Source organism: Gavialis gangeticus, unplaced genomic scaffold, assembly GCF_001723915.1.
Source record: "Gavialis gangeticus isolate Ggan-Ray unplaced genomic scaffold, GavGan_comp1, whole genome shotgun sequence".
Lineage (NCBI taxonomy): Eukaryota > Metazoa > Chordata > Crocodylia > Gavialidae > Gavialis > Gavialis gangeticus.
The window spans coordinates 73575531-73592224 of record NW_017729031.1 but is presented as its reverse complement, the minus strand read 5'-3'; the positions used below and the strand labels follow the sequence as shown (position 1 = coordinate 73592224).

Below are 16694 nucleotides of genomic sequence, written 5' to 3'. Positions count from 1 at the left end.
CCGGCCCGCTCGCGGCGCCCCGGCCCCGCTCCAGCGGCTGGAGGCGGCGGCGGGGGAGGGGGCGGAATGGTACCGGCCGCGGGGCGCGGAGCAGTCAGAATGGAACTCGGTGAGGCGAGGCGCTGATTGGCCGCGCCGCGTTCTTTAGTCCTTTGACCTGGAACGTTCAGACATCCCCTGAGTCAGTTTCCCCCCCGGCTGCCCCGCGGGAAACTGTCAGTTTCCCCCCGCCTGTCCCCGGGAGCCGGACGCCCCGGAGGAGGGGGCCGGGCTGGGAGCAGCACGTGGGGGCGCGGCAGCCCCTGGCCGAGGAACCGGGCTGCGCGTCGGTGTTTCACGCCGAAGAGCAGGCTGCGCTGAGTAAAGCGAGACTAGGCGGTGGGTTCCGCCTGTGTCGGTTCAGGTGAGGGAAAGCAAATCCACGAGCAGGCTGTTCTCTTGGTACAGCCTGCCCCGGACTTGGCCCCTTCTTCACTATAAAAGCAAATATTTGCTTTTCAGGAAGATTTTTACAAGCGGGGAAATGATTCTGACTAGGGGTGATTCAAAGAATCATAGACTTACTTTGAGTATAGGAGGTGCACGGAGCTGCACATGCACTTCCTGAGAGCGCTGGTGCACCTCCTGACTGCTGCACTCGCCGCCTAGGTGATGGGCAGGGGGACAAGCAGGAGTGCTGGTACCCCCCCCCCCCCAGTAGCACTGGCTGGGGAGCAGGGTCACCAGATGAAGCTCCCAGATGGTGCAGGAGTGCAGGCCAGGGACCAGGGCCAGCAGCAGAAGCGCCCGTGGCCACTTCTGGAAGTCCTGCAGCTACTTTTCAGTGAGCGAGATCAGCCATGGGGCCCCCCTGGTCAGTGCAGTCAGCCGTGTGGGAATCCCTCCATGGAAACTGACTGGTCGCTGGGAGGGGGGGGCATGTGCCTCCCGTGACTCGAGGCACCAGTCTCCCATGCCTATAAGCACGTAAGGGGTGTGCATCAGGAACTGGGAGAATGTCTCTTCACCAGGCCACCCCATGGGAAGACAAGGTCTGATGGTTACAAACTGCTGGAAGACTGTTTTAGGCTGGATATAAGGAAAAACTTATTTTCTGTCCGAGTCCCCAGGGCCTGGAATAGACTCACCCCAGAGGTGGTGCAAGCACCTACTCTGGAAACTTTCAAAAAACACTTGGATGCATATCCTGCTGGGATCATTTGACCCCTACTGACTTCCTGCCCCTTGGGCTGGGAGCTGGACCCAATGATCTTGCAAGGTCCCTTCCAGTCCTAATGTCTGAAATCTATGAGTTGTACTCACTGGGCATGTTTACACAAAACACGTACTGCACAGGAGCCTAATAACACTGTGCTGTAGTGTGCTGGTCAAAAAACGTGCTAATATGTTACCGTGCAGTGTTATTAGGCTACTGTAGCATCTGTTACTGGTTAACCAGGTACTAAACTTAATGCACAGTAACTAGGCTGCATTAACAAACATGTAGACATGCCCCCTGTGCTTTGGAGAGGTCACTTCAGTTGCACTCTTTGCATATGGGGATGGTAAGCAACACAGCTGAGCCTGAGTCTCATTCGCTGAGGAAAGAGACTGGAAAAATCACAGACCTGCACACAGACTCGTAAGGAAGGGAAAGGATAGGGGCCCTGGCAGCATAAATAGAAGAAATGAGCAGAGCTATGGTGGACTAGTTCTTATATACTGGGGGTGACTTCAGACTCTCTTACTAGGCAGTGTGGTTTACCTGGGTTCTCAAATGGGGGATGGGAGAGCAGTGAGGCTATATGACAGCCTGTTTACCTATAAGGGCATGTGACGTGACAGTCCTTGTACTTCACAATACCCAGGTGAGTATTACTGCCCTTGGGACCAAGTGCTCAGTGGGCAAATGGGAAGGAAGTTTTATGGGTGCCAGGCACAATGGGTTGAAAACCTTCAGCCCCAGAGGGAGAAACCTACCTCTGTTCTTCTATAAAAGGACCCATCAAGCCACCCTGCACCATGTCAGGGGCCTCCCATAGACAGACTTTTGAGTGATCTGGGATAGAAGCTGGGCCTGGGCCAGAGCCTAGGTGAGGGCATCTACTTCAAGGTGAAGGTGGCGACCTCAGCCAGGTACAAGGGCCTATTAGCCATCAAGGTGGTGGACTGGCACCTTGCACCCCCCAACTTTGTACGCAGATTTCTACCCTGGGAACTCTCCATTCAGCACCCTCATATTGTGCAGATCTTTGAATTCATCAGGATCTGCAACAGGAAACTTACGATGGAAGCAGCGTCAGCTGACCTGCTCCAGCTCCTGAAGTCTGGGGCATCTTTGGGCAGATCATGCAGGCTGTGGATTGCCTACGTGACCACAAACTGGTCATGTAGGTAGATACTGCACCAGGATCTCAAGTGCAAGAGCGTGCTGTTCACCCACAGTGGCCACCAAGCAAAGCTCACTGACTTTGGCTTTAGCAAGGAAGTGCATGGCTACCTTGACCTGAGCAACACTTACTGCAGATCAGCTACCTATGCCTCCCCCAAGGTGCTCCCTGGTGCCCCTGTGATGCTAAGAAGAATGATGTGTGGGGCCTGCGTGTGGTTTTGTATGTGATGGTGACTGGCTGCATGCCCTTTAATGACACCCACTTTCATAGCATGCCCTAGTGCCGAAAAAGGGGGTCCTATACCCAGAGGGTCTGTCATTCCACCCCCACCCCCTCCTGAGTCCTGCAAAGCTCTCATTGCGCAGCGGCTCCAGTTCAGTTCAGCCGCCCAGCCCAGGGTGGGACAAGTGGCCAAAAACAGTTGGCTGAAAGGAGATATCTAAAGGGAAGAACTTTCCCTAATCCAGTACCGTGTAGGGCAACGGGGACACCAACTGTGAAGTGACAGCAAGAAGAGCAGGTTAAAAGGGTTATATAGAAGTGTAAGCCAGTGGTACATGTGGAAATTGACCATGCTGAGCAATTGAGTAATAGCCATGTGGAAATGTTGCTACAGAGGGTAGGGAAGTGTGACCATATGAAACATTCAGTAGGACTGGAAGACAAGGCTGCTAATGGACTCTGAGCATATGAAGCACTGCCAACCCTTATATGTGGCAGAGCAGCCCTAAGGCAGTATGTAGTAAAATTACTTTGGTCAGTTTGCTGTCTTGGCTATTAAATCAGAGCTCATTATCTTTAGAGATACGTACAACTGAAAGGAGTCATCTTTTGCCTGCAACCAGCATCACTGTCCAATAAACTCAGTCTGTCCCTTGCTACTTCCTGCTCCCTGCCTGACCAGCATGGTCCAGTGTGAGTTACTCTAGCATTTATGAAAGGGGCACTAACAATGAGTGTGTGGGTGAATTCATCCCACATATCATCTAACCCGTCCCCAATCTTCTTATTTTCCAATCTTCTTTCTTTTGGAACTAAAAAGTGAATCCAAACAGCCCCCAGCTCTGGAAATGCTAATGTGGATCCCAAGCTAAATCTGTCAGGAATAGACTTAACCACATTTCTGCTTCTAAATCCCTGAATTTTGGGTGCATCTGAAATCCTCATGTCACTCATGTTACCCTCCCCAAGATTTCTCCCATCTCGCATCCAGTTTCAGCCAAAATTGGCTAGATGGATCACAGGATTTTACTTAGCCTTTTAATTTCAGTGTTCACCAATATTAAGGTAACAGCAGTTATAAAATGACTACACCCATGTTCAGAAGCATTCCAGCCATGCTTGGGCCCTAATCCAATATAATTGTGCCCTTGCTCAGTTTTATGCAATGAAATACTCCCACTAATCTCAGCTCATAATGCTGACAGTTCAGTATGCAGTAAATTTTTGCAGAATTAAGTTGTCTTTGTGGGGGACCAGGAGGAAGATGTGTACTGGAAGAGAAGATGTTTTTCTTTTTTTGCCTGAAAACCCATTATCTGAATCCTGCCCTGTCCCAAATCTGAATCATTTGCAATAGAAGGGATCACAAAGATACCCATTCCCTGTGCTGGTTTAACTTTGCTTCAAACCCTCCATGCCCCTCTATCTCTAACCCTTCCTTTGTTTTCCTGTTTAGTTAATCCCATCCTGGCATAATCCCCCCCAACAGAATTTAAACAAACGAATGCCTAAAATACCACAGTCCTAACATGATGCTTTACACCATTGCATTAGCCACTCTGCTTGTAACCTATGTTAGTAGGCAACCATCAATCTTTTTAGATCACAGTGTATGCATGAGAAGTCACCAGGACCTTCAACACATGCACCTAGGCAGGAGTGTGGAGGAGTGAAGCTTGCCCAGAACTTCTATCCCCACTTTAGACAATTGAGACAGAATCCAAAGGCCAGACTGAGTCCAGATATTCAGTGCATGATGGCTGTACTTATATGCTTATCTGGGAATTGAACTTGGGTCTCCTACATGATGAACATGGAATCTACCACTGAAACACAACAGCAGATTAACTGACATAGGTCTTGTCTATATAAAGAAAGTTCTTTAGTGTAACCTGGGGAGGTGTCAGTCTAAACTATCAAGGTCTATTGTATAACTTTTCAGGTGGCCACTTATATTACAGTATTTTGTGATTTAGTATTATTGTTTCAGATGGTGTTGTTTAAGCTAAAAATTATCAGTGTAACTGGTGAAACTTTCCATACAGATATAATGCCTTTCCTTCAGTCTTAATCTATCTTGGCTGTTTACACTGAAAAATCCTTGGGACAGGACAGGAATGTCTCAGATTTTGTTTGTATAGTGCCTAGCACAAAGATAAGACACAGTTGCCCATTCTCGATTTTAAGCACATTATAAATAACCACAATCCCAGTTTAGGATGGGAGAGTCACAGACCTGGCCCAGGTTTCTCCCAGTCACAGACCTGCCTTGTGTCTCATGAGGTCACAGTCCCTCATGATTCCCTAAATCTGCTTTGTGATGGTACTCCCTCATTTTGCAATTGCAAACACATTTAAAAATAGTGTATGTAAGTCACAAGCAAAGATGAAAAAAACTAGAGTGGGTAGTTACAGAGATATACAGGGGGAGTATTGCTTGCAGTCATATACCATTGGAAAGAATGGTACAGGAAAATAGCTGTCAGGAAAGATGAGTGTAACACAGCCAGTGGGTCAAAAAAAGGATAAATGGGGATATGGCCATTTTGCTACCAGAGACAGAAATGCAGCTCCCCACTGTAACTCAGAACGCTTTGCAGGAAGCATCCTGAGTTACAGTGATCCCCTGAACCAAACAGGTTCATTGTTGGTTTGCCAGGGGTTGTTGGGGGAAGGGTGGCGGGGGGGAAATCTAGCTGCTGGCTGGGAGTCTGCAGCCACTTTCAGCCAACAATGACCCCTCGTCCATCCCAGCCTGTCCCTATTTCCAGAATGGGGCAGAGGGAGGAAAGGGAGTAGAGAAAGCTCATTCCAGGTGTTCCCCAGCTGGTGACCCCTCCAGCAGGGGCTAAAAAAAACCCAGACTGAACTCCCTCCGCTCCCTATCCCGCCTTCCATTCTGAAAACAGCGACAGGCAGGGAGGCAGTGCAGACACAAGTTACAGAAAACGCTGTGTTTTGAAACTCCTTCATCTGACCCCTCATGCAATGAGGGTTCAGATTTTCATGCATCGGCCATTTTTTAAGCTGTCTGCAGCCGTGCACTTGTGTTTGGTCATGGCTATAGACCACTTCCTGTGGCCAGATCAGGTGAAAATTGTCATTTCTGTCTGCGCCCTAAATGGACACACAGGGACTGCACTACTGGATGTAACAGCAAGTGGCAGCAGGGAAAACCTTGGATAGGGGTGGATTTATCAATAGTCTCTCTTTCCAGGGTGACTGATCTGTCCAAGGCCTTAGTCTCCAAGAGCTGATGGCATTACAGATGTGCTGAAAATCTCATGTACTGAGCAGGGTGGACAGTGTCACAGATTTACTGTATATCTCACTGAGCACTGAACGGCTGGAGGTATGCACAGACCTCCCCCAAAGCTCATTTAGTATCAGGGACATACACCTGCCTTGGAGATCAGTTTTAAGGCAGTGTTTACAATGTGTGCCCCTCTGCTGATAAACAGTTTTTCTCTGTTTGTTTCATAAAGAGCCATATGAAATATCACGCATATTTCTTTAGTCTTCATTCCAATTGTCATTCCTTGAGAGCAACCTTGATAATACTTACCAATGATTAAGCAATTCCTATTGACTTTAGACTTTAAAGGTGACCTGCAAAGGAAGACACTTTTCTGCATTTCTGTATAATGGAAAAGACATCTGAATTATTAGCTAGTTATTCTAGGGTCTCCTTGTGCTTCTTTTATAACCTTACAGAACATACGAATATCATGTCTTGCCTGCAGGGAGCTGCAGCAGCTACTTTCTCAGCCAACAGTTAAAGGGACAGGATGATATGTCTGCCACATATGTTATTAGAATGTGACTGAGCACAGACTGTTGTGATTGGTCATACTCATTAGCACTGAGGCTTCAATCTTATCATTCATTGTGTAGATACAACAGAGAGCCCCCCACCCACAACAGATTATGTGTGAGGTATTCAAAGCTCTCTAAGGAATTTGAACTTCTGTTTACCATTAGGTCAGTTCCTTACCAACTCAAAGTAAAATGAAATAAGATGCTCTAAATCAGGGATTGGCAACATTTTTGGGCAGGGTGCCAAAAACACCCGCAACCTCAACTTGTAAGATGTTGGCATTCCAAGGGCGGACTGTGGGGGAGCCATAAGGGGCCTGAACCTTGTTGTGGCAGTGCAAGCCCCGGCCCTTTCCCCATAGTATGCACCAAGGCATGCATGCACCTGCCACGAGCAACATGCCGGGCCAGGGCTCTGTGGGCCCCAATGCAGCTGCTTGCAGCCTCCTGGGTGCCTGTCACAGCTGGCCCAGGCTCAGGGCAGGTCTCTGCCACTGACCACAGAACCTGGGCTGCTCACAGTAGGCAGTGGGGAGGCTGCAAGCAGCTGCATTGGGGTATGCAGAGCCCCAGCCCAACTCGTGGATGGCAGAGAAGGGCCAGAGTTGCATTGCCACAACAAAGATCGGGCCTCTTGCAGCTCCCCCATCGCCCACCCCAAGGCACATGTACCCAGCAAAATGCCTTCACATGCCATGCTCTGGCACACGTGCCAGGGGTTGCCAACCCCTGCTGTAAACCTTGAAATAAGTATATACACAAAGGATTCCACTGTTTAAAACCATTTCCAAACCAGCATAGACACATTTTCAGGATTAGGCCCAAAGAAAGTTTCACGCCAAGCAGGAGTTCTGTAGTTGTTAAGAGTTTTGCACAATGTAAGTGAAATCAAATTCCCTGGAAGTCAATGGCAGAATGCCCCTGGGTTTCACTGAGGCTAGGATCCAGTCCTGTGACTTCAAACAAGTAAAGAATTTGATCCAAAATCTAAAATGCTTTCCTCTTGTAATTGCTTTCTGTTCACTCCTGTGTGCTAGCACACAGAGTCTCACTAGAATTCTAGTCACTGAAGGAGTTCTCCAGAAAAAGCAGGGAAAGCAAGAGCTAATTTTTCATTGGTTTTAAAGCAGCAGAAATACACAGCAGACGTAATTATTTTTTCCTCAAGGTTTGCACTAAACAACACCATCATCTTAATTTTTTTAGGCCGGTGATATAGTAATACTATGAATCTGTTCCACTCACTCTTTTAATAATGCGCCTTGAGAATCTCTGGCCAACAAGAGATCAGCATTGCTGATTGAAATGTTTTCACTTGGCAGGCTGGTATTTTGAAGACCTCTGAAAGTATGAGTCAAGCAGTACACAGATGCCCTCAGTTCCCTGGGAATGCACAAACTATACAGACAGTTGGGTCATTGCCTTCTGAGAAGCAGAAGTAAAATTGCCGATGAGGAAACATGGGCTAGGGAAAATCTAAGACTTGCAAAAGATGAGATCAGGGATTGCTGGGGGGCCTTACCCTGTTCATGAGTGTTGCAGAAGCTAAATGCATTTACCGCCATTAAGATGTCAATAATAAGCAGATGTTAACATAGCTATATTGTTTTTCTCACATCCTGTTTCATAGCAGTGCGCCAGCTGACCAATGATATCCAAGTTGGTGTCTGAGCAGCAAACACTAGGAAATCAGAGATGTGCCTTACTCCAGCAGTCACCTCTGACAACACTGAGGATTCCAGCAATATCTAGTGTTGTTAGCAATGTAACAACATAAAAATGGCTTTTCAGATGAAGGTCTTGAATTCCCAGGCTTCAGTTAGGAACAGAGTCTAGTATGCTCTGTTGTTGGCTGGTTGTTTGTTGAGAATTTCATTGTTAACGACATTTACCAGATAAAACCCCAATCCTGAATACACCCATAGAGATGCTTTGCTCTATGCATAGTATTGTAGGGAGGATATTTTTCCTTCCCAATTGTAAACTAAGAATCATGAAGTTTGTCACTGGGCAAATAGCAGGACACGGTCGTATGATGTAGTTAAACCCCTTAATATGAGTTTCCTCTACTAAGCTCAGCTCCAAGTCACTCATGCCAGTATGACGGTCCACATGCTTAAAATGAAGTGTGTCTGATGATAATGTTTATAATCCTGATTTTTCAGGCCTCTGTTTAGTCTTCCAGAAAAAAAGAGTCTCAACACTCCTGATATTTCTAAGGCCTGGTCCACATTTAAAAATGTTAGTGGCATAATGAGGTCATTTAGGGAGGGGGTCTTTTCCAGTATAGTTATGCTAGTAAACTTTTAGGACACAATTACACCAGTACACTCACTCATCCTTATACATTCCCTTTCTGATGGGAATATATGTGTGTAAGAGGATACAGTGTAACTATAGTTCACACTTCAGTTACACTGGTAGAGTTGTGGTAGTACAACTTGGTGGATTGAAAAGGCCTAACAGAACAGACAGGGATAAAAAAATATCTTTGAAGTCTAAGTGAGAGCTGGTTCGTCTAGAGCCCAGTAATTTGCCTGCTGTATTTCTCCATTATTGAGAGCTGCACGAGTCATTAGTTTCCAAACATACCTATTTAAAGTGGATTGAAAAGCATTTAAGACGTATCAGAGACAATCCCTTTCCTGTCTTTTGGTTTTAGCTGTCAGGTTCCAATGGCTCCCTGTACGTTTTCTGTTTTCCCAGACCTAGTCTGCACAGCTGGCGATTTGTGCAGGCTACCCCTTTATTTATCTCATGACAGTCTCGCAACAACATATGACCACAAGACTCAATTATTATCATTCCTTCTTTGCAAGCTGGATGCTAGCAGCTTGTTCAAAAGGCAACAAAATGCCTGCCTGCCTCCTGCTCTAAGGGGATGTGCAGCTATCCTGCCCACCTGCATCATTTCATACATCAGTTGGCTTTAAAATAGTAGCTAAACTGTAAGTTAGTTAGTAAAGCATTTAAACGTGACTTGCAAAGGAACTTGTTACTGGGTTTATGTCCTTCCCCTCTCCCTCTGATGGGTGAAGGAAGTCTAAGATTTGGCTGGTTTACTTTTAAAAGGGAATTTTTTTAAATCTTAAAATACCATTAATTTTTCTGGAAGACTTTTTGGAGCTCTTAGATATGTGAATCATGAGCTTCCGAAGACTTTCATTAAAGGGATAAGAACATATTGAGCAATTGTCTCCCTCTGTTGCTGAACTGTTTAAGTTAACTACAGGTTAACAGAAACAACAGATTCCAAGAAATCTAAATCAATCTCTTTCATCTCAAAGGGCTTTGTAAACTCCATATTCAGCACAACCAAAGTGAATATCTGGAGTGAAGGGCAGAAGCCAGGTTTACCTCTGGTGCATATCCTCTTTTATCTTCTTCCATTCTCACTGTGCCAGACACAGACTTCAGTAAAAAAACAAACAAGTCAAGTGATTGCACATGGTAAGGGAAGTGGTCTGTGCAATCATGAAAAGCAGAAAGGCATCCATAGGGCAAATTCTTAGTTAAAACATGAGTCATACCCAGAAAGAGCCCTTATAAATGCTGTATAGTTTGCATCTCTTCTGTGAAACTAATACAACAAAACATGACAAATTTTCTGTACGATCACATGCCCTGGGTTAAACTGCTCAGCCTGTCATCTCAAAGTCCTTTAGTTATCTATGGTGACATTTCAGGTGGAAGTTAAGATTCCACAGCAGTTGAGGGCCCTGCTCCTCTGCCGTTGTAGCAAGTAGTACTTCTGCAGGTGGTCATCTAGCCAACCAATTCATCTAATGAGCTGAAGGAATGGGTCATTAGACCCATTAGGAATGGGTCATCATGGAATTACAGCAAAGTAATGCTGAAAGGGACCTCTGTAGGTCATCTAGTCTAGTCCACCCCCCAGCAAGAAACAGGACCATCTCTATCCAAACAATCCCAAGGAAATCCTTGATGATTACTAAAACTGCAAGTCAGGGGTTCCTATTCTTCCTCCCTCTCCTTTCCCCATCAGAAAAACACATCATGATATCTATGTGACCTACTGCTTTGGCCACTGCATTTATCCATAGGCAGAGTGATACCAGTTCTTATTTACTGGTTTCTCATTGCCTGGTTTTGGAAAAAGAGTACGTGCAAAAAGGCAACATTTCTGCCAAAATGTGGTGATTTAGTTAGTGCTGAAATCCACTAAATGGTACAAGGAAGGAAAGCAATAAGAACAACAAAAACAAACACCACTTATAAAGTAGCCCTTCCTGTTGAATAAACCTGGGGAAGGGGCCTGTTTGAGTATAGCATCAAGGTTTATCCTGGGGTGTTTTTAAAAAAATATAACAACTCATTGTTAATAACATGACAGAGTCCTTGTGGAAGCCATTCCACTGAATTTTACCTTTTGCTTTATGCTGTGTCTAGACTAGCAATATTGGAGTCTGGAAATTGGTAGAAAAAATAAACAGCTCATTTTGAGAGAAAGGACTCAACTACACTTGGAGTTACTCAGAAAGCTCTTCCTGAGTAGCCTTATTCTTGACTAACTCCTTATAAGAATGCATGGAGTTAGTTAGAAATAGCTACTGTACTTTAAATTCATACCCTGCTTGAATTTGAAGCAGCTCTCAAGCATGGACCAACCATAAAAGGTGGATTCAGCTGAGCTTAACTGAAAATTGCACAAGCAGGGAAACATCATTCCAGCTCCCTCTGATTACACAGAGGCTATCCTGAAAGCTATCCAGCTGGATATCAAATTACAAGCACCACATCAGTAACAAACCGTCAGAACGATCATCTGCCTTAAGGCGTTTCACACCTGCCAGGAAGGTAACCTTTAGAGGCCTGATTTGGTTCCCACTTAAATACAGAGGAATTCTGTCAGAGTGCACTCGGAGCAGAAGTGAGCGTCATCTTTACCACACTGTATTATAAAAGACACCAGAATGTTTCATCAGTCCATTAATGAACATAAACCCCATTTCACAGAGACAATGGTTAAGAAAAGTAACTATTCTATTTTATATTCCACGTATCTGCTTCTTTCCCAGGCCTGAAGAAGTGTACTTTGTGCCCAAAAGCACTTCTTCCAACTATACAGGTAGTCCAGTAAAAGAGATCACCAAAACACCCTTGCTTTTCACAACTATTCCACTGGCTTTTCTGGGGGAATGGTGTGTGGCGGCTACCACAACATATTATACATATTTAGTGCTTTATTTCATAGGGAAATGTAGACTATTCTCAAAAGTTACATTGCCCTGAAATAATTGATGTTTCTGTTTTCTGAATCAAATCACCTGCTAAAATGTTTTAATAATATTAAAACATCAGTCATTCTCTTTATGTTGGACAGAGCAACTCTACTGAAAGTCACCAATGTTCTTTGGTTCTGTTGCCTGACTAAGAGGCAGTAACACCAATCGCTGCTGAAACAAAATAGCTATTTTCCCCTTTTCACTTCTTTTTGAGATATAAAGGTGAACTAAAATGTTTTTATTTTGTAAGATTTTATTTTCTGCTTTTTTTTCAGGATGTCAATTCTGTGGTTTTTTTCTGGGTTTAGTTAAAAATATGCATGTCTCACGTTTATTGGAAGTTTTCATACCTTGATTGAAAGGGAAGAGTAGTGTTGAATCATTCATAAAATGTATTCCTCTAAAGTGGTCAGTAATTATTGGAGTTAACTGTATGTTTAAAAATTAAACATAAAGCAAAGAGTTTAAAATAGTCGGACCAAAAATCCCTGCTCTGTCAATTTGCTGAGCTTTCAGACTCATATGTGTTGCACTGTCATAATTTCATTCAATTTTCCAGCCAACACAGGGTCTTCCAAAGAAGATGAGACCTGCAATTCTAATGTAAATATTGACTTTATATTACAGAAAGTTGTCAAGCTTTTGCTATAAATGACAATAAATAAATCAAAGAACATAGACTTAAATTTATTTTCTCTTTGCAACATATCTTTAAAGTTATTGAAGAGTGACCTCTTCTCTTACAACATAAGAGTTATGCCTGGGAGTTTCAAAGAAGCCTATGGGAGTTTTGAATTCCAGTGGGAATTAGATGCTTAAGTCCCTTGGGCTCCTATGAAAATGCCATTCTACCATTTCAAAGCAGACCACTGAGCCAGTAACTTGAAGATGAAATTCTGGAATGTGAGGGGGGGAAAAAAAATCAGCAGGACCCATGAATTAGCTTTTTCCAAGGCCAGAGACTGATGGTTCAATTTTGCATCACCAAGAACCAAGTTAAGACAGTGATAACAATGACTCATAGAAAAGGAAAACTATACCTAAAGTGACAACCAGCCTCAGTTAAGGGACCGTTAGTAAAACTCTTTGGATGTTGACTGACTGACAGCTCTTTTCTAAATGTTAGATTGTTAACCCAGAAAATGGCACCTATAATATTTGCTTATTTTATGTGATGAAAGTGTTTAATGCAACTAGCAGCAGACTTCAGTGTTGAAAGGCTTGGAGCCAGGTGCATTGACCACAAGGATTCAGTTCCTACTCAGTTCCAAGGATCATTTCACATCAGACCAGGTTCTGTGGTTTGCCTCTGTATTGTTGGTAAGAACAGCCAGCTTTTCCGAGAAGTGGTTTTCTTTGGGCTTTTCTTCTTTTGAAACTTCCTCCTCACTGTGGCTTGTATGCAAAGTGCTCAGGGCTACCACTGCACATCCTGCCAAAGGAGAGTTCTCTCTTCATTCTCCAAGAAAATGAAACCAAAATTCTACGGAAACAACATAGCAATCTATTCATGACAAAATAATGATGAGGACTTCCGGGTGGTTGACAGAAGTTGATCGTCATGGTGCGCGGTGACCAGTGGGGTCCCTCAAGGCTCTGTCCTAAGGCCTATACTTTTTAACATCTTCATTAATGATGTGGACATTGGAGTCAGGAGCAGACTGACCAAGTTTGCCGATGACACCAAACTCTGGGGTAAAGCATCCACACCTGAGGACAGGAGGGCAATCGAGGCTGACCTTGACAGGCTCATGAAGTGGGCGGACGAGAACCTGATGGTGTTCAACACTGAAAAACGCAAGGTTCTCCACCTTGGGAGGAAAAACATGCAGCCTCCTTATAGGCTTGACAGTGCTACGCTGGCTAGCACTGCAAATGAAAGGGACATGATTGACCACAAGATGAACATGAGCCTTCAATGTGATGCTGTCGCTAGTAAAGCGAGCAAAACGCTGGCTTGCATCCATAGATGCTTTTCAAGCAAAGCCCAGGACGTCATCCTCCCATTGTACTCAGCCTTGGTGAGGCCGCAGCTGGAGTACTGCGTCCAGTTTTGGGCTCCGCAATCCAAAAAGGATGTGTAGAAGCTTGAGAGGGTGCGAAGAAGAGCCACGCGCATGATCAGAGGTCAGGAAAACAGACCTTATGATGAGAGGCTGAGAGCCATGGGACTCTTCAGCCCGGAAAAGCGCAGGCTCGGGGGATCTGGTGGCCACGTATAAGTTTATCAGGGGTGTTCACCAGGATCTGGGGGAATGTCTGTTCACCAGAGCGCCCCAAGGGATGACAAGATTGAATGGTCACAAACTCTGCGGTGACCATTTCAGACTGGACATAAGAAAGAACTTTTCACTGTCCGAGCCCCCAAGGTTTGAAATAGCCTGCCGCCAGAGGCAGTTCAAGCACCCACTTTGAACACCTTCAAGACACATTTGGGTGTTTATCTTGCTGGGATCTTATGATCCCTGCTGACTTCCTGCCCCTGGGGCAGGGAGCTGGACTCAATGATCCTCCGGGGTCCCTTCCAGCCTGAATGAATGTCTATGAAAATAGGTGTTATTACCACTTTGCCCATAAGTAGCATCTTTCATTAAACAGTATGTTAAAAGCCCTGCATTAATTTTACAGCTCAGTACATCTCTAAGGTTGGCAATAAGTATTATTCCTCTTAAGAGATAAGGAAAAATAAAGCAAACAAGATTAAGTAACTTGTCAGAGGTCACTCAGGAGATCTGTGATGTATCTTAGATGTAGGTCTTCCAACTTTCACTCCAGTGCCTTAACCACAACATCAACCCCTAGAAATTATATTTTGTGCTACTGAAGGATGTTGGCATCTTGCCATTGATGTAAAGTGGGAACAGGATTAATCCTTTGATCATCTCAAAGCATGTTTCAAATAGATACAAAGTAAATCAAACATGTACACCAGGGTGAAGAAAGTATTTCCTGGCACGTGATCATGCCTGTGAAAGGGTTTCCATTTTGTCCAGTTTCCCACTTTTATAGGGAACTGACAACATGAAATTATGGTCTGCCCAGTACTGCTCTAATCTTGCAGAAAGAATCAGAGAAGTGACCTCATGCCCACAGAGATTCACACCAAAGTCAACAGCACAGGAATCCGTTTCAGCAGTTCTTGTTCCAGGATAGGAAACCACATTCCTACACCTGCTGAAAGCAGGTACCTCTCTTGGTTACTTTTACGTAAGCAGCTATTGCTCATTTCCAATATGCTTTCACTCTATTTTGGGCTGAACTGATACAGTGCATTGGGAGAGTCACACTGCCATCATGCATCATGGAAAATATTGTTCAGCTGAGAAACTTAGCCCAAACAGGAGAGTGGTGGCATGATGCATCCAGACTCCTATTCCGCTGGGGCACCAAGGCAGGCCTCGCACTTAAGTGTCAAATAAAAATCATTTCAGTACATCAAAATCCAATTATTGAGAATTTCCACTTGGAACAAACATTGACATTTTTTGTGCTAGTTTTGGAAGAAAACAAATTTCAAAATATTGGACTGCCCCACATGACAGCAGTTCTGAGTTTCAATCCCCTCTAATTTTCAGACCATTTAACCCTGCTCAGGGTAGGTTGACATGGCCTGGTCATGAAAAACATAACAGTTACCTCCCAGAACCTTTATACCACCATAGAAACAGAGCAGATGGGCAAGGTAACCCCCTGGCCCCTTGATTGCTTGAATCTGGAGTGGAATTACTTTAGGGAAAATTCAAGGTAAAAATAAACAGCAGGGTAAGTGACACTAGTGTATGGGGCACGTGCCTGGAGCTCTGAATTTCATCTCAGGGCAGCCCTTTGCTCAAGGCAAACAGACCATCAGCTGTTCCCCTTACACCTGGTTGTGAGACGATGTAATAGCACCAGCCCTCAAGCAGCAACTACTCCAAATAGTTGCTCATCTGTCTGCCTTGGATGCTAGTGCAATTTACACAGATATATAAGCCATTATAAATTACATGAGTATAAACTTCTTGTTTGTTCAGGCTATCTGGCTGGATTTTTTGGGTAAAGGCAATGGCTAGCATAGACCAGGCCTTTGTCCTAATTATTGCTTCACAGAATTCTCTCCTGGACCACAACAGCACAGGACTAGATGGCAGGATCTAGGGAATGTATCTCTACCCTGGGCACAGAGGCATGATCCCTTATGGTGCTGCCTTTGGGGAGGTGTAGTCCCGCACCAAGCTCAGATCTATGTTTCTGTGGCACCATTTCTCCTTATTGACTTCAAGCATGTGAAAGCAGCTGAACGCTGAAACGATTCATATCACAGAAGTATTACTCATCTCTCTCTAAACAGCAAGATGGTTTCCAGAAACACTAACTAAACCAGTTCTGATAACCAAAGGGTAATTCCCTTGCCCAAACCCAAGAGTTCAGCTCCTCCCAAAGTGACTTAACAGGCTTTCCTGCTTGTGTGTTATAAACAGGAGTTGCCATGGCAGCAGGCACATTTGGAGGATGTGCACCCAAGTGCCTATTAAGCTCTGAGAGCCATTTCCTCTGTGACTTAGACTGTGCAATTACAGGCAAGGAATTGCTAAGCCATGACTGTATGAAAATTAGAGCTGGCAGAACCAAAGACCTGGGAGAACCCTGCCTTGCCTCCTTTGTATTTTAGTATTTCCCATTTAAAGCTTTATCTTCCAACTTCAGAAACATTCAGATAAGCAGTGCCTGCTAGTGGGGATATCAGATAAACTGAACATCCTCTAACTCTGCCTTTGACAGATGAATTTTCCTTTATATTGCAGTTGTTCCTTTAATATTTATCCACATGCAGAGTGTTTATTCTGCAGCTAGAAAGGCAAATTGGTCTGCTAAGTGTAACACTAGTGAAGCCCTTAAATCACCTACCAACCTGTATAAACTCCAGAGTGATCTCTGAGGCCTATAATGCCAGTGGCTTTGTATCATACACTTTCTAGTTTTTAGGACTCTGCAAGTTCCAAGGCTGATCTCAGTTTTCATTAATAACAAACTGAATGACAACTTTGCAACACTTCCA

At 44.6% G+C, this 16694-nt stretch overlaps 1 pseudogene; it reads left to right on the top strand.

The window, feature by feature from the left end:
* Positions 1–1784: 1784 nt before the first annotated feature.
* LOC109301636 lies at positions 1785–2815 on the top strand (annotated as a pseudogene).
* Positions 2816–16694: the final 13879 nt, after the last annotated feature.